The following is a 26,751-nucleotide window of genomic DNA, read 5'->3' as shown; positions in this document are numbered from 1 at the left end:
AACCTCACCGCACTCAACCTGCTGTGCCACTGGGAGGCCCGTTATATAATTTTAAATATATTCTTTGTTTATATAATTTTGCTTATAATTTAAAAATAAATTTTATACAATTTTTATTTTTATTTGTACTTTCAATATGATTATAATAATTTATAGGTAGAATTTGTATAATTTGATATAGCTCAATTTATATATTTTTCTTTTGTTTCATAGGGTATTAAAGTTTCCATGTATTATTGCTGAATTATCTGCTCATCACTTTAGTTTGCCAGGGATACGTGTATAATTTTTTTATCTTCCTAATGTGTCAACCTTTATTTTTATAAATCCACTCTTTTTCTGTAAATATTTTTGCTTTGTCAGCTGTTAGTGTAGCAGCCCTAACTTTTTATGACTATTCTTTGCATGGTATATCTTGTTCCATTTAAAATTTTTCACTTATTTGCATTTTTGAAAAATAGAAAATAGAATGTCTCCTCTAGGTAGAATGTAGTTGGTGATAAATACAAGTCTCTTATTTAATCCAATATAATCTGATTTTTATCAAATTATTGTTCTATTGATATGAGTAGATTCACATTTACCATCTTATTTTTGTCTTCTACATATTTTATTCATCATCTCTCACTGGCTTATTTTGTATTAAGTAAATATTTTGCAATTAAACCTTTTCAATTCTTTTAATGTTTTTATTGAAATTTTGTATTATTTTCTCAGTGATCTTGCAAAGGCTTACCATAAACAGCAGATCCTAAGATAACATTGTTTAACTCAACATTGTGAAAACTTTGAGGAGAAAACAACAGTTCCAGTCAACACTGAACTCTAAATGATGTCATTCTGTGATCTGTGTTCATTACTTCTTGTTTTGCTTAAAGTCAGTTTTGAAGAAACTGTCAACAATGTTGAGGACTTACTGTACACATAAAAGAAACTACATTTATATTAAATTAATGATAGCGAGATATGGAAACCTTATTCCTAAATAGTTGCATCTTGCACCTCTTTTTGTTATTTACCCTTGCTGGTTCTATCTATTCCTATAAGTGAGTTACCTTCTGGTGTAATTCCAATACAGCTCTGTTACCACCCACTGCCATTTTCTATTATTGTCAAATATATTACATTTCTATATTTTAGAGGTCCATAGTACAATTTTTTTTAAGATTTATAAAAATTTTTATTCGTACATACAAGAACTGGGGTGTAGGCCATAGATGCAGGGGGTGAGAGGATTCACCAGAGACACAGTAGGGAGCAAAACAGGTAGATCTACTGAAATAAACTGCTGAGGGGATAATGGGCAAGACAGGAGAGGTCCGCCTCACCACATGGGTTAGCTCCCTGGCTGGGGATAAAGCTCATGCTGCAGTGGCTGGCAATAGCTTGATAGCACTGAGAATTTTTTTTTTTTTTATAGAGGCATGCTTTATTTGTTTGCTGGTTTGTTTATTTGTTTTGTTTATACATGCACTGGGTACAGTCAGAAGCGCGGGAGGGTGAGAGAATTCACCAGAGCCAGAGCGGGGAGCAGAGCAGGCAGAAGGACCGAAGTACACTGCTGAGGGGAGCAGCAGGCGGCAGGAGAGGTCTGCACGCCATGTGGGACCCTCCTCTGGTGGCCGGGGAGCAGCCGGGGATCGAAATGGCGCCGCAGAGGCCGCGCGCAGTTTCGCAACCCAGCGCTCAACCGCTGCGCCACCGGGGAGGCCCATACTGAGAATTTTTTTTTTTTAATTTTTTTTAAAGATTTATTTATTTATTTATTTATTTATACAAGCACTAGGTACAGTCAGAAGCACGGGAGGGTGAGAGAATTCACCAGAGCCAGAGCGGGGAGCAGAGCAGGCAGAAGGACCGAAGTACACTGCTGAGGGGAGCAGCAGGCGGCAGGAGAGGTCTGCACGCCATGTGGGACCCTCCTCTGGTGGCCGGGGAGCAGCCAGGGATCGAACCGGTGCTGCAGAGGCTCCGGGCAGCTTCGCAACCCAGCGCTCAACCGCTGCGCCACCGGGGAGGCCCAGCACTGAGAATTTTTTTTAAAGATTTATCTATTCATGCATACAAGAACTGGGGTACAGACCAAAGGTGTGGGCAGGGGGGCATGAGAGGACTCACCAGAGACAGAGCGGGGAACTTAACAGGCAGACCAACCGAAACACACTGCTGAGGGGGGCAGTGGGCGAGACAGGAGAGGTCTGTTTCGCCATGTGGGTTGCTCCCTGGCAGGCCGGGGATCGAACTCATGCTGCAGAGGCCGTGGACCACTCCACAGTGCGGTGCTCAACACCCTGTGCCACCAGGGAGGCCCCCCCCTTCGTACATTTATAAACATATTATGCAACTTTTTAAATACATTGAGTGGAGAAAGATGAAATAGGTAATTAAACTGTCATTTGTAATAATCTACATAATTACTTTTGTTGGTACTCTTAATTTTTTTAATATTTATTAAAATTACTATGTTGTCACCTGCATTTAGCTTAAAGAATTTCCTTTTAGTATTCCTTGAAAGGCATGTGTGATAGCAAGAAATTCTGTTTTTTGTTATTCATGAATGACTTTATTTTATATCTTTGTTTTGAAAGACAGTTCTGTTGGAATAAGACTGTGGTTGACAGATTTATTTTTGTTTTTCCTCTGTCAGCACTCTAAACATGTCATCCCAGTGCCTTCTGACCGCCATTATTTCTGAGGAGAAGTCAGCTGTTACTCTCATTAGGCTTCCCTGATGTGACATGAGTTGTTTCTCTCTTACCATTTTCGAGATTTTCTTTTTATCTTTACTTGTCAACAATTTGTGATGTGTCTGAATGTACTAAGTTACGGTTTTACTAGTAGGATTTTGTGAGGCTCCTTGGATGTTTACATTAATGTTTTTCATCACATTTGGAAGTTTCCAACCATTAGTGCTTCAAATATTTTTTGTCTTTTTTTCTCCATATGGCATTCCTATTAGGCTTGTGTTATTATGCCTAATATCCCTCATTTCTCTGTAGCCTCAGTCATTTTGTTTCTTGCATCCTCTGCCAGCACAAATCCACTGTTGAACTTTGAGAGATTTTTTTAAAATTTCATTCAGTGTACTTTCCACTCTCGAATTACCATTTGATTTTTTTTTTTAATAGAAGTGCTTCCTCTTCATTGATATTCTATTTCTTGAGCATTACAGTCATATATCCTTTTATTCTGTAAGTGTGATTTCTTTCATTTCTTCATTTATATTCAAAATACCACCTCTGAAATCTTAGTCTGGTATGTAGACAATATGGATCCTTCAGAGATTGGGGCGGGGGAGACTGATATGCTGATTTTCTGCATATGCAAATTCTTTGTCTTGGCATGTCTCACAATTTTTCCTTAAACCTGACTCTTTAATTAATAAATAGTAGTCATTTTGGATACCAACCCTGCTTTCCCAACAGTTGTTGATGTTTGTTCTGTTGTTTGCTTATTGGCTTAGTAACTTAGTTGAACTAATTATAGAAAGTCTGTTTCTCCCACATTCTGCAATGTCTCATTCCCCTGATCCAGTTGTTTTTTGTGTTTGTTATTATCATTTAACCAAGTTACCCAGAGTTGTTCTGGGTAAAATAAGCCAATTATTGGCAATGTTATATTTAGGTAGTCTTTGCTAGTTAGATTTCTTTTGTCATTGGATATATCTGTGTCTTGGAGAAGAAACTACCATAGTTAAGGAGTGGATGGTGTTTTGTTTTGTTTTGCTTTGTTTTTCTCTATATTCAGCCAGAGTATATCAATTTGGAAGCTCCTGGCTCTGATAACATAAGAGGACACAAATTTGGAAGAATACTTTCTTCCAGACGTACAGACTTAATATATATATATATATATATATATATATATATATATATATATATATATATATAGGAGCAGTGTCTATTTATTATTGTTATTATTGTTCCAAATATATTAATGTCTTTGATTAATAATAGTAGGATTGGATATGATTTAGTTTGGATTTACATGCCATTATACTATCATCTGTTATATGGGCTTACCCTTGTCCTTGACAGGGGTTCAAAACTCAAATTTGAATATTATTTCTGAGAATGAGTCCATTGAACTTTTTGACCAACCCTTTATGGTGTATGTCTTCAAAGGGTTTGCTGGTCTTAAACTCCCAGTAAGACATCCTTCTTGATTTTTTTCCTTGTATTTTCCATATATAGAAGGAAAGTTACTCTATTTGAATACTAGTAGGACAAGACTGATTTCTTCAAAGTCTTCGAAAGCCTTAGATATATGGAATGGGACATTTACCTAAGTAGTGTACCACCTAACCATCCCCAATATATAACCATCCCCAATATAGATGTAAGATACCAATCTGGCATAGATTTCTGTGTAAAAAAAGGGGGAATTTCTACTCAAGTTCCTTCCAACAATATAGCTGTCAAATGGTCATCCAAATAGTCAGTTTCCTTGTCTCCATTAATCCTTGCCTCCCTTAATACATGTATGCATTCCTATGTCACTAGAGCAAAAATTTTGGCTGAGATATAGAAGTGACACAGCAGTTGGCAGGAGAGCAGCCACTGATGTAGTTCATGTAGAGGAGGCAAAATACCAGTATAGCAAATGAAATCATCTCTTTAGATGCAGGCATTTTCACAGCCTTCTTTCAGAAAGAGAAGAGTCCAGGCTTCAGCCTCGTCTTTTGAGCATCTGAAGAAATATTGATGACAACAGCAAACTACAAGGTACGGAATTCTCCAAAATGGATGCAGATCACGTTTAAACATCAATGCATAAAAATGCTGTGCCATTCACATGGTGCTCTTATATTGTTCATGTTGTGCTTCTTTGTGAGCCTTGCCATGTTCTCAGATTTAAGGTAGCATCTTTCTGGAAGATCAAAGAAATCTTGTGAAGCAACAAGACCTAATGCTGCTACAGTCGCTTGAAAGGGTGTTGATGTGCAAGTTAAGAACAGATCTGTTTTCTCCTTTACACCAAAAAAATTTTGAAGAAGTCAAAGAAATGCCTCCAATTTGTCAACATTCTAAGTTAACTAAAATTATGTTATTCTTTTGATATATAGTTATATATGTTTATATATATTTATGTCATATATATCACATGATATATAGAGAAGGCAGTTACTCTAAACAAACTCATGCTAATAAAAAATCATGCTAATAGTCGCTTAAAGGATGACATTTTGCTTTGTCTGAACTATTATACTTAAAAAAACAAAACTAGGATAGCAGGACAGCAAAACTAAAAACCTATGAAAACTATTAAAAAAAACAAAAAGCAAACAATGACAGCAACAACAAACCCTAAAGATGGGTCCTTAAAATGTTGTCTTACATATTGAACAAGTTATAATCTTAAATTTAGAAATAAAAGTGACTCAGTAAAACAGCAATATTATTTAAATTTTTTGCTTAATGTTTATAGATATGTGTGTATGTGTTGTGTGGTCTGGGTGTGTATTATGTCAGTGTGATTTGAACCCTTCATGTGGCTTGTGTGAGTGTGATAATAAGGGATCCCCCCATTTCATGTGATTTGAATGGGTTTTGGTGGGTAGAGGTGGTACAGCCAGGATCCCTGCTTACAGTGGATGGCAACTTATAGAGGCTGAAATACTCTATGTTCAGAAGATTGTTAGGACAACTTACAGGGCTTTGATTTTGGAACACAGTGAATAAACTCCAGTGGCTTTTTCAGGTGATTTTGAGAACCTATTCTCCCCCTTCCTTTGCCTCTAGGTTTGCCCTGCTGGTAGGGAAGAGGGTGTTTCTTAGCTATGAGGGGATGGGTCTTCATCACCAAATAGCCCACCTACTGGACTGCTTTGGGCACCTGGGACAGCAATCTCCATGGGAATGTGGTTCCTGACTTCAGTGACTTTTACTGCTGGTGACTAAGCTCACAGAAAGTGAAAACAAATGAAAGTAACATCCACTCTCGATTAACATTCAGTGCAGAATGTCGAGGAGTTTCTCTTATCGATGGTGAGATTAACTACCTCTTTAGGAACTGAGCAACCAGTTACTCATCATTCAGTCTTGTCAACTTTTCTGCATGCTTCTGGTCCAGGGAACGCCCATGTCACATTTTCTATCTCAGTCTAGGACAGGCAGATTTTCTTCTTCAGTGCCAAAGCATTGCTCTTGCTACTCACACTGTAATTTGCCTCATGCCTCCTGGAGATAGTAGCATTTCCCCCCTCTTCTGTGCTATATAGAAGCACAGGCATTGTGATTTATTTCCTTCTTCAATATTTATCAATATTAATGAGTATTGTGCATGTTTATCTGATCAGGCACTTACTTAAGTTGGAAGAGATTAAAAGTGAAACTGGTATTTGGCATCAAGGTGGTTTTGTCCTTGAAGAAAAGGTGGTCTGCCTTGATTAACTTAATGAGATATCTTAATGAGAAAGTAATCTGCTTCAGCTATACTCTTACCAGTATGGAGAAGGATAGTCAGGAAATGTAGCTTTTCCACTTGGACACAGACATTTTCAGCGTATGTTTTTATTAATGTTTCTTTATACAAATATATACTCACAGGAATAATTTAAATTGCATAAAACTGCATTGACCAGTCTGGTAGCTTCTGGGCACAGGACACTACAGAACACTTGATATGTAGCTTTTCAACCTGAAACCTGTGAAAAATACACAGTAGAGTTTAAAAATAGTGTCTGAAAAAAGATTGTGTCCAATGTCTCAGAAATACTTTTCATATTGATTGTATGTTGAGATAGTACTTTTGATAAATTAAGTTAAAAATTACACATTGTTAAATACATTCTATGTGATTCTTATTTTTAATGTGACTGTTAAAAATTTAAAATCATATTGGCTTGTTGGAAAAGTCATGATGTATTTTTTCAGAAAAAATGTGTCACGACTTTTCCGACAACCCAATATGTGGCTTTCACCTGTGGCTCCCATTATATCTCTCTTGGACAGAGATGGTCTTGAAGAGTAAAGTTAAATAAATAATTCAAAATTTAAATTAAAAAAAAAGTCTCTATTTTCTCATCTCCTCCCAACTCCTTTCCTGAGAGGACATTTCTCTGCATTTCAAAGCCCCATACATTCATTTAAACTATTTTCTAACACAAAATGAAAGCAGACGATACAGTTTTGCATTTAAGAATATATCATGGAAATCTTTGCACAAATATGCACTTCTTAAAATATACCTTTTTCCCTCTTAACTGTGTCGTGGGACCAGATAATTTCCCAAGGGTCATTCAGGGCCTCCCCGCTGGCTGGCTGTGGGTGGTAGGTCCTCTTCTGTATTCCTGCTGCTGGACGCCTCCTTTCAGAGGCCTGGATTTACCCCACATTTGGCCTCCCTTGCTCCCTTGTTGTCCACAGGGCTCCAGCCTGTTCCCCCCGACCTCCCACACCGACCCCGGTACAGCTCAGATATCTGTTGTATTTAAAGATTTAAAGTCTCTGCCACTCAACACCCTGGGGTCACAAAGCTTAGGAGAACTTAGAAGCTGCTGGGGGTGTGGTTTCAGTGTCAGTAGAGCAGTCAGTCCTATAAATGCCTCCTGATTTAAGGGACTTGCCACCCCATGCTGAGTGACACCATTAAAGACATGTTCGATTCACAGAGGAATGGAAAAGTAGGTGGGGTGAGTAGCACTCAATGTTGAGACATCATCTCTGTTCTCAGGCTGCTTCCCCATATTTTGGAGTCAGATTTGTGCCCCCAAAGTAGGAAGATGGAGGATTCCTCTCTGAGGAATTACACATTGTATTTTAAAATGGGAGACTATTCGAGGTAATGCATAAATTCCAGAAGGCAAAAGAACGAACAAGTCAGCCACACTCTTGGTGAATTCTAGTTCATGACTGAGCATTCTGAATGGCAAGGTGATTCCAAATTGTGATAGTTAAAAATAAATATTTCCTTAAAATGGTAAACAATATCATTTTATGATACTATGACTTTTGTGATCATCTTGTCCTCCCGTGGAGATGTTTCTGGTGAAGGGCCTTACTGGCCAGCGACAGCAGTTGAAGGTTTGAGCCAGGGTCTTGTTGGACTCAATGCTGTCTAATTGAACTCAGGTTTCCTCTTGGATTAAGCATGTGTGAGTGCTTGCTTGGGTCCCCAAGGCAAATACTCAAGGACATTAAGTGATAAAACTTAATATAGGAGCAATTAAAATATGGAATATAATTTATGAAATATTAGAAACCAAGTTGAATGTTTATTATTGCAAACGTTAATAAAAAGTTAATTGTGCCCTTTAGCAATTAATTTATGCACAATTATCTCAAAGTGTTACTGGGCCTTCTGAACTAATTATAATTATATAGAGGTATTAAAAGAAAACACCAAAGTATCTACAAAATAGTGCTATAAAAGTCTGCGTGCTTAGCTGACATGGAAGCCTGTAGCTATGTAAGTAATACTAAATGAGTTAAGACTATAGTCCAATTACTCTATAAGAGTTGATCATTTAAAATTACTATGCCGTGGTTGGGTACGTTTAAAGAGCTTTAAAAGCATCACAAGACACTCAAAACAATTACTGTCTATTGTACCTTTTATTTAAACCCAGACTCAGTCTCGTTCCATTAGAGCTTTGAGTGTAGTTCAATAGACGTTGAATTAATGCACTGGAATAATGTAAATGTATGTAGTGTCATCTTCATAGCCTCAGATTTGTTTTTCGGGCCTCCACAAATTAAAAAAATAGGCAGTTCTCTGAATTTATGGTAATACCACAATTAATAATACCATTTATTGAGACCCTACTAGGTATCACATATTTTACATATAACCATAGATAAATTTTATCAGCCTTAGATCATACTAGACTGTGTTCCAAACATGACTAAGATAGGCATGACATGAACAAATACATTAGATAAACATGTCTGTAATATTTATATAGTATATTCATGTCATGCTATATTCATGTCTATTATATAACAGATTCTTGGATCATGCTTGGCTTTGTTCTAAACATAATACAGACATGACATGAATATACTATATAAATATTACAGGCATGTTTATCTAATATATTCATGTCATGCCTATCTTACTCATGTTTGGAACACAGTCTAGCATATATCATTGACATATATAAATGTATAATATAATTATATATAAATGAATTACCCATCAATACATGGATATATTCATTTATTCTTCATCATTTATCTCAACCACTAGTCCACGTTGGCTATTTGGAACCATGTATATTTATTTGACTTTGTCGCCTTGCTGGAGTTGCACCCTTGGGCAAATTACTGAACTCCCTGGCACAATGGAAAGTAATAAAGGAGTCTGTCTGATAGGAATGTCAGCGGTATTTAATGAGATTATCGGTGCACATTAATTAGCACAGTGCTGGCACATGTCCACCTAGCCAGGAAAAGCAAGCTTTTGTTATCATCTAATGTTGGAATTCTCCAAGTCACGTTAGGGAAATGTAACAGAAAAGCCGTGTCATGTCCACCGAGTTCACTGCATCACCACATGTCCTTGGTGAGAGGACATGCATCCTAAATGGATCAACCTCCCAACTTCTACACCCTGTTCATCCTGACAGAGGTGCTGGCAATGGCGTCCAATCTGAAATGGCTGCTTTTGTTCCTATGTTTTGAGGTGGGAAGGTATGATCTTTGCTGTCTTGGACTTAGTCTTCTGCTACTTCTACCTACCAGCTCATCTTCAATGACTTGTTTTCTCAATTACCAGCCAGATGAATGTGTTAAGGAAACTCATTTACTGGATGCTCATTTTTATGCCCATGCCATGAGCTATGCTAGAATTGGACGGTGGGATAGAAGATGGGCATGAGTGGTATGAAGAAGACAAAGGGGTACCCTCAGGGTTTAAGTCCTTTTCTTCATTCACTTTAGAGAATTATTCTTACTGTCTAATAAAATAGCCTAAATATTTATTTTGTGCATAGAATATGTGTTTTTCCCCCAATTAAGTTGCCATTTTTTTTAAGATTTATTTATTTATACAAGAACTGGGGTACAGGAGGGTGAGAGGATTCATCAGAGACAGAGCAGGAAACAGAACAGGCAGATTGATGGAGCTACACTGCTGAGGGGAGCAGCGGGCGAGACAGGAGAGGTCTGCCGCATCATGTGGGACCCTTGCTGGCTGGCCGGGATTGAACCGGTGCTGCAGAGGCTGCGGACAGCTTCACAGAGCTGTGCTCAACCGCCTGCACCACCAGGGGAGGCCCTAAGTTGCCTTTCTGAGATGATTTTGAGCTGATTGTGTTATATTCGACATTATGGAGTCCTTGGATTGTGAATATTATTGGGTGGGTTGTGCTCTTTATCTGGGTGGGTTTTTGTTTTGTTCTTTCAGTTCCTCCAGGGGTATTGCACTGACCTGTATAACTTTTCTACTTTTCTTTAGAAAGAGCTTCAGTGGTAGCTATTTTCGTAAACGTTCATTTGCTATAATTTCAAACTTACCAAAAAAAGTTGTCAAAAAGATGCAAGGAATTTGCATTTATTCCAATTTGACTATTACAGTCAAATTCACTGATTCTGAACATGTTGTTTCAGTTGCCTTATCATAATTGCATCCCCCCTGCTCCCTGTACACACATGTGCACGTGGCACATCTACACACACTGTTATCGCTTGACAGTTTAGAAGAGAGTAAGTTGTAAACAGGATCCTCTTTTAGCCGTGTGTTTCCAAGTACATGCATATTGTGTCAAGTCACCACAGGAAGTATATATGTGAATATAAATATATATATATATATATATCTGGGAATTTCATATTGCTGCAGTAATATTATTTAGTCCTTAGTCTATCATTTGATTTCCCTAATTGTTGCCAAAATGTTCTTTATGGCTATTTTTATTCTCTGTTCAGCATTGAATTCAGGATCACACATTCCATATATTTTACATTTGTTGCTTATCCTTTTGTCAACTGGCCTTTGCTTTACCTGACTTTGAAATTTTGCAAGCTTACAGGCCAGTCATTTGAATGTGTCCCCGCTTCCATAGGGTCACCCCATGCTTCCTGGGCAGGAGTGCCCTAGAAGTGGTTTTCTCTTTGAGAAGGAATACTGTCAGCTTCTTGCATCATTGGTGACATTAACTTTGACCATCTGGTTGTGTCCATCCGGTTATGTCAACCATACGGCTGCTGTGTTTCTCCTTTCTGTAATTAGTAGGAAGTATATTTTGAGACTACACAGATATCTCATTCCTTTTGAAACATTCAAACATTCGTCCTCTAAAGTGGCAGAATTTTCTTTTCTTTTTTTAAAAGACTTATTTATTTATTTATTTATTTTATTTATACAAGCACTGGGTACAGTAAGAGGTGCGGGAGGGTGAGAGAATTCACCAGAGACAGAGAGGGGAACAGAACAGGCAGACCGATGAAATACATTGCTGAGGGGAGCAGCGGGCGCAGCAGGAGAAGTCTGTGTGCCATGTGGACCCTGGCCAGCGGCTGGGGATCAAACTGGTGCTGCAGAGGCTGCGGGCAGCTTCTCAACCCAGTGCTCAACCACTGCGCCACCAGGGGAGGCCCTAAAGTTGCAGAATTTTCAAACATCTACTTATAAATACTTAGAGAAGTTAACAGAGTGTGTAGGCACTCTGGGTCAGTTACTAGATCATGTGTGATGATTAGGTGATGAAGAAGGCAGATTCTCCCAAAGCTAGCATGTCACTTGGAATCACTCCCCACAAAGATAAACAGGCATGAGAAACGGATGCCAGCATGTTCTGCCTGCGAGTGGACACCATCTGCAAGTCTGTTTAGGAACTTTAACCAGTCTGAATTTGAGAGTATTGCTACATTTTTAGTCCTCAAATGGGCAAAACACAAAAGTAAGACAGAGCAGGATGGAGAGGGGGAAGACTCTGCTCTGCTAGACTCGAGAGCTGAAAACCTGAGACAGAACTAACTTCATTTGAATCCCTTAAGCTTTCTGTTAGATTATTTCTGTTTGCTTGTTTGTATGCATATTTAAATTAAGCTACAGAACAAAATACTTCTCTGTGTTCTATTCATTACATCACCCTATGGTGCCTGAACAGGTAATGAAGTTAGAACATAAAGGACAGTAAAGATTTGAGAACATAAGGATATTGAAAATCATTTCGTCAGATTTCTTATTTGACCATGAAAAACAACTGAGACTCAGAAATAATCTGAATAAGTTGGTTGTAGAATTCGGATTGTTGACTCCAGCGTATAACGCTGAGATAACCTTGTTTCTCGAAAGTATTCTGCCTGATTATAACTGAGGATTTGGACTAAAGCGCTGGGTGGAATTTAGAGTGATGCAGTATCTTTTCAAGTATCTATTTTATGTTGTGTGTCCTTGCCTTTCTTTTATAATAGCTTCTCTACCAGGATAAAGGGGCGCAGGTGAGACAATTGTGACGGATTCTTAATATCATTATTAATTACATTGTTCTCACTTTCTGTAGCATATTGGCTGATACTGAGGGAAAATACACTCTTGACTGCCCATTCTTTTCAATGAAAAGCTGAATACTCTGCACCCATTATCTAAAATCCTAACTCTTCTCCAAGGAGACACAGGTTATCTCAACTTGCAATGTGATCTTCACTTTAGGAAAATCTCTAATGTAATCCTGATTATTCTTTGAAATATTATTTGGCCTATGGCCAGAGAACTTAAGAATCATCTTAGAGCCCAAGGCCTTGATACTCCCATTCTTTAGCTTTGGAGTGGTACCAGAAAATCTATTTCAAATCAATCTTTTATTAGAAGCAACATTACTTCCTTCATTGCCCTACACCCAATTTGTTTGGAAAATTGAGAGCCTGTAAAAGAGGATCTGGTTGTAGTTTATATCTCTTCTACTTTTCCACTTGGATGAGACTTTTATAAATGCCTGAGCACCAATAAGGATTTGTCATCTGTTGTCAAAATAGTCAAACATAATTTTTATTTGGAAGTTGAGCTTCAGATTTACTTACATGTTTTTTTTTTCCTTTTGGCCCCATTGACTTAATGTTTTAAGCTCTATAGTTATGATAATATATCTTCAAGTCCCATTTCTAAATCCATCAATAACATTGCAATCCAATTCTGCAAAAGAAATTATTAGTCAATGCCTGTATATTAATCATTCAAAAACAATAAAAATAAAATTGAGGGCAGAACACTAGTTGGCTCAAAGTATTGAATAAGCAAATTCCTCTGGGAGATTTATCATCAGGATTTACAATTATTTTTCCTGATGAAATTGAGCTTTGTCTGTCAGCATTACTTTGAAGATCACCTTTCCTGAGCCCCGCAACCATGAAAGTATATTCTTGAATAGAATGGAACAGGAGCCACGTTTTATATATATATATATATATATATATATATATATATATATAGCATGAATGTTTTTTCATCCTTTCTAGAGATCAGTAAAATAGAATATATAATCCTTGTAAATGCAGTGATTACACAAATAGTACTAATTTATCTGAGTTGATTTCAGTCTGGGAATTCCCGATGAATGAATAAGTACCTTAAATCAAACAGTCAATCAACTGAATTGAAAACAAAAGAAACGCTTGTAAAAAATAATGCCAAGGACTGAAGATATGTTGCACCCCTATAAATCATACTAGATAGAATTCCACTGAGATAATAAACACTTTAATGTTCCAAAATACACCCTTCTTTTAATGTTCAATGTCATCCTGTTTACAAAGCCACATGCATAGTCAAAATCTTTGATTGCAAGCAACAGAAACCAAGCATAAATTGGGCTGGGATGGGAGGGTGGAGTAGGTACAAAGTACATTCTTATTACACAGTGGGTAAGTTCAAGATGAATAGGCTTGAATTTGGAATGTTGAGGTCCAGGAGTTCAACTCAGGATGTCTTCCTCTCTGTTTGCATATCACTGAGTTCTGCTCTTATGCCCTTGTCTTCATTCTTGGGGTTTTCCCCATGGCAGCTCAAGTTGGCTCCAGCCTCACATGTTCACTGAATTCAGGCAAGAAAGGGAGACACACCCTCTTGTAGAATTTGTCAAAATCTCATGAATGTTCTGTTCACATGCCTACCCAGGAGGATACTAGCAACAGATTAAAAGATGAGAAAGCACAATGGATTAAGTCTGAGAAGGCAGAAGAGACATTGTGATTGGCAGTCCCTCCTGAATCACATGTGATCTAGAATGGACAGTGTCCAGTTGCCAGAGGGAATGACACCCGTCTGTTACATTTCATCTGTGACTTTTAGTAAAAGTTCTAGAATATTTACTATCTTGCTGTTACTAACATTCTCGGTATAAGCATTGTGTCATTAGAATGGGTGGCCCCTTGCTCAAGTCCTTGGTTAAGGTGTGATGGGATTCTTGTTTGTGACTGTGGGGACCCCCAGAACAACAGTGTTGCTCAGCTCTAGAATGCTCTAGAATATCTACCTTCCATTTCTTTGGAATCCCTGCTTTCAGGCATAGTAATGTGGGGAATGGATTTTGCTCCTCATCTTTTATACTTACTCTCCTCTCAAAGATTTTAAATGACCCTTCAAAAAAGTTAAAAAAAAAAAAGTACAGTTCAATAGTCAAAACGTCTTGGACACTTGATTTACGTAGGCTACATGTTTCTCTGTCTTTGTCTTTCTGGCTAACTTCTGTAACTCTTTAATTCTCCAACAAATATGAAGGTTCATGAGTCAAACAATAAAATAGTCAGTCTTGTTGGCTATAAGAGCACCGAGACATGGGCCAGAGAATTTGGATTTCCATCCTATGCTTTTATTTATTAGGAATAACTCTGTAGTCATTCTTGTATGTTGCTTGAATCTGTGATTTTTCATGTGTCAAGTTAAGGGTGTAATTTATTTCATCAGTATTTCTTCAGCATCTGGTATAACCCAGGCATGTCGTAGAGGAAGTGCCCCCCCTTCGCGCACTCTCTCTCTCTCTCTCTCTCTCTCTCTCTCTGTCTCTCTCTCTCTTTGTCTCTCTCTCTCTCTCTCTCTCTCTCTCTCTCTCTCACACACACACACACACACACACACACACACCCCTTCTCAAACTCATGCAAGGACTTGTTTGCATGGAGGTTTCATTCTAGTGTGAGGGAGACTAGAAAATGAATAGTTAACTAAGTACACAAACAAATAAGGCAATACAAGTAGTGCTCAGTGCTACAAAGAAAACTGAGCATTAATGAGAGGGAACAGTCAGGACTGTTTAACTGGGGTAATGAGAGAAGGTTTCTTTAAGAGACAGATTTGAGCAGAGAACTTAATGATGAAAGCAAGTCACGTGAATATTTAGGAGGGAAGCGTCCTAGGCCAAGGAAACTAAGAAGCGCAAAAGTGCTAAGCTGGGAATAAGCTGGACTTTTTCAAGACTAGTAGAAAGGTCCAGGTGTCAGATCCATCATGAGGAAAGCACAGTAGGTAGAAAGGGGCTCAGGGGAAGTGACAGTGCCCCCCACTGCATGGTGTTGTCCTGGGGTAATAGGACCTAGTGTGTGCTTCATAAACATCTTCTGAGGTGCCTTGTCTGAAGAAAAGAAAGCTGGAAGTGACAAGTCCAGCTGGTGCTCTGTGGTTGTAGTTGTGGTCAGTGCTGGGGACTTGGTGGAGGTCATCTGGAGTGAGGATGTGGTGTCAGTGGTTGTGTCTAGGTTTGACTTAGGAGGCCTCATAGACAGGACCTGCCAATAACTGAATGCAGGTGAGGAAGAAGGTGAGGACTGATTTCTAGGGTTTTGTCCTGAGCACCCAAGTATGTGATGGTCCCAGTCAATGATTTGGGGAAGCCTGGGGGCGAATCGAGTTGGCCCTTCTAGATATAAAGTGTCATGATCTCTGATGACTCTGAACTTAGGATCAGCTCTGGACGGGCGAGGGCAGGGTCACCTATGTCTTCTCCAGGAACAGTGACGCGGGGCAGGTACCCGGGCTGTGTCCAGTAGAAATACAGAAGCTTTTTGACATGTTCCCACAGATATGCACATTCAGGTATTCTTGTTTGGCTGACTGCCACAATTTTTAATTTCTTCCTATGATTTCTTCTGTTCCCAAATTTGTAAGAAGACATGGCTTTGGCAGTTGCTATAGAAATGGGAAAATTATAAGACACGCTCAATGACTAGATTTAGCTTTGAAATGTATTTTCTCTCTATTCTTGCCCCTAATTAATTACCACTTTGAACATTTGGGTAGCAGATGAATTGACAGAAGGTTTTGCCCCCCCGGCTGAAATGATCATAATATAGTGAGTAGTTCTTCCAATGGTGTGACCCCAGACTGATAAATAGAACTGTGCTTTTCTTAGCAGAGAAATAGAATAGGCCTAGATACCCTGACGGAGCTAGAGACTGTCACGGATGCCTGATACCAGTGAAGGTAACTAATAACAGATTTCTGCTGGGCAGACAGCATATAACAGTAACCTTATAAAGTTAGGAAGCGTCTGTGTCAAAACCCGATCATAGAAATGAATCGCATGCCCTTTGTTTGTGATCAAGCCCTTGGGAACAGGTGATTCAGGTCGGGTGAGCAGAGAGCAAGTATGTATGTACCTCCTACCTCTGCTGACATTGCAGGATCCAGAAAGGAATCCATGAAGGTGAGTCTTGAGGTGATCAACACCATTCAGTTTTGTCCCCCCTTGGAATTTATTCTGCAGGGACAGAACAGGCTCAACTTTTTCAGGGACTACATAATATCTGGTTGATGAGGTAGACTCTCTGCCACAGATAACGTGAAATGAAGGCAGCGACATGTCTTATCACCCCTCACCACACTCCCCGCTGCTGGGGCCACCTGCTCTGTCTGTCTGTCTGTCTGTCTGTCTAAGGAGCACAAAGCTATGTAATTTTATCCCCGTGGCTTTGCTCATGGGCAGTGTAAAATACACATGTGTTCATGGGTTTACTGGCACTTAAAAAGTTTTACATTTTGATGTTCAACATCACTTGTAATCAGGGAAATGCAAATCAAAACTACCATGAGATGCCATCTTACACCAGTGAGAATGGAACATATTAAAAAAACTAGCAACAACAAATGTTGGCGAGGGTGTGGAGAAAAAGGAACTCTCCTGCACTGTTGGTGGGAGTGCAAACTGGTCCAACCACTATGGAGAGCTGTGTGGAGATTTCTGGACCTACTAAACATAGAGCTTCCATATGATCCAGCAATTCCACTCCTAGGTATTTACCCAAAGGACACAGAAACATCAATTCCAAAGAGCACCTGCACCCCTATGTTTATAGCAGCACTGTTTACAATAGCTAAGCTTTGGAAACAGCCCAAATGCCCAAAAATAGATGACTGGATCAAGAAGATGTGGTACATCTACACCATGGAATATTACTCAGCGTTCAAAAAAGATAAACACATGCAATTTGCAGCAACATGGATGGCGCTGGAAGGAATCATGCTCAGCGAAATAAGCCAGAAAGAAAAAGAAAAATACCGGATGGTCTCACTCATAGCAGGAATCTAGAAATTTTAAATAAGGGACCAGGAAAATAAATAACTATAAGAAAGTGAAAATCAAAATCAACAAAAAACTATGAACCAGAGACACTCTATGGGGGGTGGGGGGCGGGGAGAGGAGGGATTGGGGTCAAAATAAGGGAGTTGCAATTGTATGGGGAATATAAAAATAAAATTTATTTTAAAAAAAGTTTTACATTTTGAAATATCTCTTTACATCCCTTGCCCTGTTTTCTCTTATTTATTAGTCATTTGTCTCAGATAATCTGAACTGTCTTTCCTGGTTTTGCACAGGTTGTGAAATTGTTAGAGTGCTATTATTTTTCCATCTACATATTTTTAGTCATGACCTGGTCAGAGCATTCACTCTTTCTCTTCATGGTTTCAGGCTTTAGAGTCATGTTTAGGAATTCTGATCCTGACCCCAAATTCTAAGAAGATTCATCTGATTTCCAAGGAGGCCAGTTTTTCCTTGAACAAAAAAAGATTACCTTCTTGATTCTGTGATGGATTGCAATGTGAGGCAGGAGACACACACTCAAATCTACACATAGGTATTAAAACACTTAACCTGCAAGACCAGAGTCTCTGGACATCTTCCAAGGCCAACTTACAGGGTGCGTAGCACATAGTAGGTGCTTAATAATTATTGAACAAATGAATACACTATGCCTTGAACCAAATGGCTCTCTGTGGAATATGGAGTCGTGAACTTGCACGTTTGTCATGATCTGAGAACCTGCTGTTGAGTTGGTCAACTGGATTCCAGTGGCTCTGGAGTACTTAGTAAAGAAAGAGGAATCCTGTTTATTGAGGTTTCAGAAACCATGTGGATTTGAAAGGCAATTGTAAATAACTCACTACACTAACCACTTCAACCAAATGAAAGGGCAGCAAGGAAATAGGAAAGGCCTTTGAGTGAGAACGATTCGGGTTTGAATTTGAATCCTCTAACTCCTTGTTTTTAATCCGAATTTTATTACTGATCTTCTAGACTTGGGGTTTTCCACCTGTCACATGGAATTAAAATGTAGTGCCATCAACATTTACATCAATTAAAATGTAGTGCCTGCAACCTTAGCCTGGCAGAGCATCTGGTTGCTTGGAAGGAATGTGGTCCGTGGGCTGGCTGCTCTCTTTCCCTCTGCCGAGCAGCCATTCGGGTTCTCAGAGCATGAGAACTCCTCAGTGAGAGTCCACACAGACATCTCCAGGTGTGTGTCCATCACGACAACATTGATGCTTGGGTCATTTTCCAGAATCGGAATGGTCACTCCCCTCAAATCCCTCATTCTAGAGCCAGTACAAAGAGTCAGGTGGGACAAGAGACTCCATAGCATCAGGTGATTCACTGTTAAATGTTGTTTTCTGACATCCACCCCCTTAGTGTCGTCGTGAGGGCTTGCGGGCCATGCGCCCCCCACTGTCACGTGACTGCTTAGCTTTACGCCTGAGACCATCTGGCAGTGTTACCAATCGCCTTGGAAATGAGTCGTTTCTGTGTTCAGTGCTCACACAAACTGAGCTCTGCTGCTCACATGATATTCTGGTGCCCAGGAAGCTGCTGACTAAACCGCTTAATGGTCCACAGTATGACAAAGATCTAAAGAAACTAATCATGTGTCTACGGGATGGTGGCGACACAGTCGCACCTTGGACATGTGCCAAGGAAATAAATTATGCACCGAAGCGATTTCTCTTGTTCCACTCTGTGGCCAAAAGGACCGGTTTATATTATCCTATAAAAAGCATACTGTGACTGGGAACAAATAAGATTCTTACAGACTTTCCCTAAAAGGCTCAGCATGGTTCTTTTTACATAAAAAGGAATTCTCTTTAGCAAACTAATGAAATACAATAAATAGAAAAGAGTATCATCAGGAGTAAAAAAGAAAAAAAAATAAATGCTGACTGAATTTCTGTCACTCTTACTGCTGTGCATGTGAGTGTTTAACCTCTTTTTTAAGATTGATTTATTTATTTATACAAGCACTGGGTACAGTCAGAAGCGCGGGAGGGTGAGAGAATTCACCAGAGACAGAGCGGGGAGCAGAACAGGCAGAATGACGAAATACACTACTGAGGGGAGCAGCGGGTGAGACAGGAGAGGTCTTTCATGTCATGTGGGACCCTCACCCAATGGCTGGGGATTGAACCAGTGCTGCAGAGGCTGCGGGCAGCTTCGCAAACCAGCGCTCAACTGCTGCGCCACCAGGGGAGGCCCTGCATGCTTAACTTCTGAAGGGAAACTTGACTAGATTAAAGGCTGCCCGAAATGGCCAAGGTTAACCAAGTGGGGCTTCTGTCCATCTTCCAGAGATCCCCCCTCCCAAGCAAAATGTGGACAGGTGTCACTTTCTTTCTTTTGTAATTGATGTAATATTAGGACACCCCTGCCATGTATTCCCACTGTGTCACCCACCACCCTGTCACCCATAGTCCTCCACCATGGTCCATTGTGCTTCCTTCCCTTCTTGTTCTTACCGGTAACCTCCACCACCGCCCCCAGCCCATGCTTCAGTTCTGCAGTCAGCTTTCAAGGGTTAGGTCTTAAGCTTGTGATTATCTGACTCTTACTTTGGTTTCTCTGTATTTCACACATTAGTGACACCATCAAGTATTTGTCTTTCTCCTTCTGACTGACTTCATTAACATAATCCCTTCTAGGATTATAGACATAATCCATGTCTGTGCAAATGGTGAGCTTATCTGTTTTAATTGCTGCGTAGTATTCCATTGTGTGTATGTACCACATCTTCTCGATCCTTGTCTGTTTTGGGAGGACATTTACTTTGTTTTCCATAATTTGGCTGTTGTAAAGAGTGCTCCAGTGAATATAGGAGTGCAAGATTCCTTACTAATTTGTGCTTTTAATTTTTTGGGTAGATATCCAGGAGTGGAACTGGTGGGTAATAGGGCAGATCCATTTTTAACCTTTTGAGACACCTCCATAAGGCAGACTTAACCAGTCTGCCTTCCCACCAGCAGTGTGGGCGGGTTCCCTTTTCTCAGCACCCTGTCCAGCAATGGTAGTTTCTGGCCTTTCATTGCGGACCGTTCTCATGGCTGTGAGTTGGTATCTCATTGGGCCTTAATTTGCATCTCCCTCATTGTCAGTAATGACGGACTCTTTTTCATGAGCCTGGTTCCAGTCTGTATTTCTTCTTTTGGAGAAATGTCTGTTTTGTTTAGTTCTTCTGCCCAGTTTTGATCAGATTATTTGCTTTTTTTGTTGTTGTTGAGCTGTATGTGTTCTTTGTAGATCTTGGATATGAATCCCTTGTCAAATGTATGGTGTGCAAATATTTTCTCCCATTCCATGGGGTAGCTCTTCATTTTATTTACAGTTTCTTGCACTGCACAGAAGCTTTTTAGTTTGATGTCGTTCCAGCTGTCGATGTTCTCTTTTGTTTCCCTTGCTGTTGGGGACGAATCCCTCGAGGATCACTGTAGCTTATGTCATGAAGTGCTGTGCCTGCATTTCCTCCTGGGTATTTTATGGTTTCAGGTCAAGTGTTTGGTTTCATCTTCTGCAATGTTTTCCTCCTTTTGCAACCATTTGTCCTTTTCTTACACAGGCTTAGACCCCCTCCCCCTTCTCTAAGCTGCTTTGTTTAAGTGTTCATTTGTTCTATTTCCATTAAAGTCAACTTTCCCACTGAGAGTGCCATGTATTGTCTTACTTTTTTGAAATTACCAAATTAACAGCTTATCTCAAGGAAGATAATGATCCCAGATGAATGGGAAGAATGATGGTATTGAACATTTTATAAACATTTTTCATTCTTTCCTTTGAAATAAAACTAATGGGAAATAGTTGAGGAGAATTCTAACAATATATTTCATTTTAACTTTTGAAGCATTTATTCATTAGTCTTGAGCATTATTTTGTTTTCCTGACAACCCTGAGAAGATATAATAGCGTGTGTTAAATTATAAGCATGAGAGGAAAAAAACCAGATTGACAAATGTCAAGAGCGTTATTGTTTAGCATGTGCTGTTAACTCAGAGTTAACAGAAAAACAAAATAATGTAGTTTTTTTCTTTTTTCTTTTTTTTTTACATTCAAGTTATCTAGTTGGGGTTGACTTTTAAGTCTCAAGTATTACATTTCCTACTGAACTATTTGCAGGTAATAATTGAGCAAAAGTGCAAGAACACACAAAGAACTCCTGCGTTAATAGTGTTTGTAGCACGAATGGTCTCTTTGCGTTAATTTAGGACAAAAGTTCTTGTGTAGACTTTCTGTAAAGTGAGTCTGAACTTTCATTTGTATGTCTGTGCCTCTATCATCGGCAACATAGTATCTTGTACATAGTAGGACAACTGTTTGTGGAATGAATGAATGAATGAATGAATGAGGAAGATGTGATAGACCTCAACCGCATTCACAGGTGTGGTCTGTTACTCTGTCCTCTGTTATTTAATAGCTGTGCATTTGCCCATGTAGGCAATCAAGATCAAGTACCATTAGGTAATGTCATATACTTTCTTTTTCTTTTGTTTTTTTTTTTAAAGATTTATTTATTTATGCAAACACAGGGTACAGTAAGAAGCACAGGAGGGTAAGAGAATTCACCAGAGCCAGAGCAGGGAGCAGAATAGGCAGAAAGACCGAAGTACACTGCTGAGGGGAGCAGTGGGCAGCAGGAGAGGTCTGCGCGCCATGTGGGACCCTCGCCAGTAGCCAGGGATCGAACCGGCGCTGCAGAGGCTGCGGGCAGCTTCGCAGCCCAGCGCTCAACCGCTGCACCACCAGGGGAAGCCCATGTCATATACTTTCAATCAGAAAAGTGACACAGCAACTGTTTCCTTCAGAATTACCATCAGTGGCAATTTTACCCAAAATGACTTCATCTAACATTTTAAAAATGTTCATTCTGTTCTTTCTTGAGCTTAACCATTCCAACCTAAAACCAAACCTCTAAAATGTGTAACATTCTTTCCTTCAATAATAAGGTGGGAATTGAGCTATAATTAAATGAATTTTCTTTCCACTTGGAGAATGTCAGAACAGTGAACAGAGAATTATGAGTAATTGAGATAAAAATGTGCTTGTCTAGGTGAGTGTATAGATTGGACAGACATTGCCATAAAAATCACTATTGAGGCAAGGATTTTCAGCAAAAACATTAAACAACGTTTAAACTGAATTATTACTTCCTTTACTACGAACTGTGTAAGAATTATGAGCTGTCTTGGGTCTCCCCTGTGAGGTAGTGAAAGTGTAGGGTGGAGAGCTGTTGCTGAGGCCCTGGGCTGCTGTTGGTGAGATTTTCTAGTATCCAGGCAGTGCCGGTGCCCAAGGTCTCTGATACCTGAGTAATGTTCTGCTGGATTCCAACAGCCTCAAGCAGGAGCTGTCTTTGTTGACAGCTCTGGTCTCAGCTGCCGCCCATTTCCTCTCTCCATGCTGTGACGAGCACGTCTGTCTGGCATCTGTAGGTTGTGACAGGAAGCAGCAGCTTCTGGGTTGAAGCATCTCTCCCGCGGGCACTGGATCCTTGAGAGTCCATGGCAGTGGCGTCCGGTCTCTGCTCCAGCTGTTTGAGCCCTGACATGGGCACATTCACTCTCCCCCGATGGGTGCCTGTTTTCATCTTTGACATACCCACCGAGATGCTGACAGAAAACATGGAAAATCAGGGCATAAACTTCTCAAGTGGCAATTTTCCTCCCAAGTAAATCAGAGATTTACAAACAAAATGGCACCAGTTATTTAGCCACCTTGCTGCCCCATGAGTGGCCTGGCCCAGGCCTCGAGTCTCCTGGCACTGTGGGCTGAATTCTGGTATCCACAGGCACCCTAGGTCCTCTTCTGTAAGTGTTTCCTTTGCCACCTCCCCACCCCCTGCCATAGATAACGTGGATAAGCAGGAAACAGATGGTAGGAGGTCTGGAGACGAGCTGAAGGTACTGACCAGGTGTGGTATTATTGGACACTAAGAAATAAATACATGCTCTTTGCCCCAGTTCCTGACCCAGAGCTCTTGGAAAGCCTTGTCATTCCCGGAGTTATTCATAAGACCCTTTCAGCCAGACCTGAGTTGGTGGGGAGGAGACGCTGCTGGCTTGGGGCTCCTCGGCAGGTGGTTGGCACTGTCTGTCCCCCTCACAGCCCCGCCAACCTCTGGGGAGGCGGAGGGCTGGGGACTCAGGTAATAACCCGTGGCCAATAATTTCATCAGTGGCTCCTATGTAGTAGCACAAGCGCTGATGAAGGGGCCTCGAACCAGGTCAGTGAATACACGTGTGCCAGGTGCTGGGGCTCCTCTGCCTCTGTGCATACGGGCCAGCAACGTGCCAGCAGGGCCTTGGACAGGAGAAAGCTTTTCCTTATTCCAGAGCCAGCTAAGTGGAAACAAGAGCCCCCAGTCTCAGATCTGTCTCCCCAAATGGCTGGTAAGATGGACTTAAATCCTATTTTGGGAAGTGGAACCCAAAATAAGAGTCAAATTTCAGTGGCTGGAGACTGGGCTGGGGACACGAGGGCTGAACCTTGTCACTGGGCGGAGTGCACAGGGCACAGAGTTGGCAGAGTTGGCCGAAGATCACTGGGGCCGTGGGGACCTTGCGTGTGTTTGGGCTGCAGGTCAGAGGCTTCTATGTGTGGCCTGCACTGCCAGGTTTCCTTCCTCTGAGATGGAGAAGCAGAGTGGCCTGGGGAAAGGAAGTTATTCCTGGTATTATAACGAAGGAAGTCGTCATAACTCACCAGGGTTGACTAGCCAAGCTGATAAAACGAGAGGGGGTCAGAACTATTGATACTTTTTTTTTAAAAGATTTATTTATGCATACAAGAACTGGGGTATAGGCAAGAGGTGTGGGGGATGAGAGGATTCACCAGAGACAGAGTGGGGAGCAGAACAGGCAAATTGACTGAAATACGCTGCTGAGGGGAGCAGCGGGCAAGACAGGAGAGGTCTGCTGCACCATGTGGGTAGCTCCCTGGCCGGGATCGAACTTGTGTTGCAGTGGCTGTGGATAGCTTCATAGTGCTGATGCTTAATCCCTTGCACCAACAGGGAGGCCCAGAATTATTGATACTTAATAGCTAAGCCATGGGCAGAAAAGACACAGAATTAGTTTAGGGCTGGGTTTCAGTTTTGGGGGGCCATTTTCATATCCGTGTGCCAGGAGGGTGGCAGACCAACTCCAAGGGACAGAAGTGCCTGTCCCTGAGACCCTTCTGGGCCTGGCTTTATGTGATTCTTCATCTGTCTTCCTCCTCATGAAGTGGCTTCCTGAGTTTTGTGAGCCATTTATAGCAAATTATTAAACCAGATAAGTGGTTGTAGGGGTGCCTGGTTTGTGCCAAGCTGAGACAGAAGTGTAGGTAACCGGGGGTGCACTGTCGTGCCTGGCGTCTGAAGTGGAAGTCTCGTGGGGCTGAGTCCTTAACCTGCAGGTGCACTGACTCCTAGGAGATGGTGCCAACAGTGAATGTAATTGTAGGACGCCCATTTGGTGTCCTCAGAGAACCAGAGAACTGGGTGTGCAACATGGACACACTGTGGCTGTGAACGGGGAACAGTTACTGCAAATGCTGTGGATAGAGAAGCAGCGTTTCTTGACGAGCCATCTGCACTGGTGCGCATTGTAAAGCACGCTCCTCAAAACCACAGACCCCGTGGGCAGACGACTCGAGTTGATGCTGTGACTCCGAATTACTAATTGTGTGACATTGCTTCAAGGAACTTAACCTGCGTGCGCCTCCCTTCCTACAAATGCAAAATGAAAATGGCACCAAATACCAGAGGCACCCAGCTCTGTGAGCTCGGAGGAAGTGAAACGATCGCTGTTCGCAGGTGACATAGTATATGCATAGAACGTGCCAAAGATGGCAGTAAAAGTTGTTTGAAATAAAGTGGTGCACTACAAAATCCATATCCAAAATACAAAATTATACAGAATACAAAAAGTAATATAAAAATCTGTTGCATTTCTTTAAGCAAATAAACTAGCAGAAAGGACATCAGGACAATTCAGTGAGGAGGATTATGTGACATTTGCAAATAATTTCCAAATTTGCTGGCCCATAGTGAGAAATAGAATGCTGAATGAATGAATGAATGAACCAGACTAGATGGAATCTGATTTTTCTGTCTTCTGCTTTGTCCTCTCTTTCAATCTTTTTTTTGCCTCAAGGAAAATTCATTTTCTATTTTACTTTCCATCATTAGCCCTTGATGTTTAGCTAATATATTTATATTATGCTTCTCTTTGATGATCATGAAGGACTAAACAATAAGGGAAAAAAAAAATGAAGCTTGCTATTGAAATAGTCCTAGCCAAGGATACAATAGAAAATGTTTATTCACTGAGAATATCACTTATTTGGTGTTATTTCCTGATGATTTTTATCTCCCATTAGAAATACAAAGCGCACCCCTGTGCTATGGGGAAAGAACTGACAAGTGTTTCTTCTCTGCTGTGATTTTGTACTTTTTATTGTTAAGGAACATCACATGATGACATTTCAGGTGTGCTTCATTGCAAGTGAATATTAGAGTCACCATTGAAAGTTTATTTTTTTATATTGTTCATTTTTGGACGGTATTGGATGTCTCCCCTCAAGTGTCACCCCCATAAATCTCCCACCACCGCAGTCCCTTGTGCTCTGCCTTCCTGTTTTGACCTCCCTCCCCACCTCCCCCGCTGTGTGCCTCTATCTATTCACAAAAAATTTAATTCCATTCCTTCCCCAACCATTGATCCCTTTCCACCAAACTTCCCATCTTGGTATTCCCTTCCCTCTGCGAGCCACTAATTTGCTCTTTCTCAAAGTTTATTTTATTTGGCTCACTCATTGGTTCCTTTATGCATCACCTGTGAGTAAGATCACGTGGTGTGTATCTCTCTTTGACTGTCTCACCTAGCACCACGTCCTCTTGTTCCAGCCCCACTGTCCTAAATGGCAAGACTTCTTCTTTGTATAACCGAGCAATATTCCATCGTGTGTGTACACGTCAGCTGGAACCAGGGACTCACGGGTGCACACTTAGGCTGTTTCCAAATCTTGGCTATTGTAAATCATGCTGCAGTGAACATGCGGGCATCTGGATCTCTTCAAATGAGTGTTTTCGTATTTGCCAGGCAAATAAGCAGAAGCGGGGTGAACAGATCACACAGTGTTTCTATTCCCAGCGTTTTTAGGGGTCACTCTACTGCTGTCCGTCATGGTTACCCCTTGGTTAAAGTTACACATAGGTGTTGAATTCTTTTTGATGCAAGTGTCAATGGAATGTTTTCCTGACTTCTAGTTTATCTGCATAGGAAATGCATCAGATCTTT

This window comes from Talpa europaea (assembly GCF_964194135.1).
Source record: "Talpa europaea genome assembly, chromosome: 16".
Taxonomy (NCBI): domain Eukaryota; kingdom Metazoa; phylum Chordata; class Mammalia; order Eulipotyphla; family Talpidae; genus Talpa; species Talpa europaea.
Note: the sequence above shows the minus strand (reverse complement) of the source record.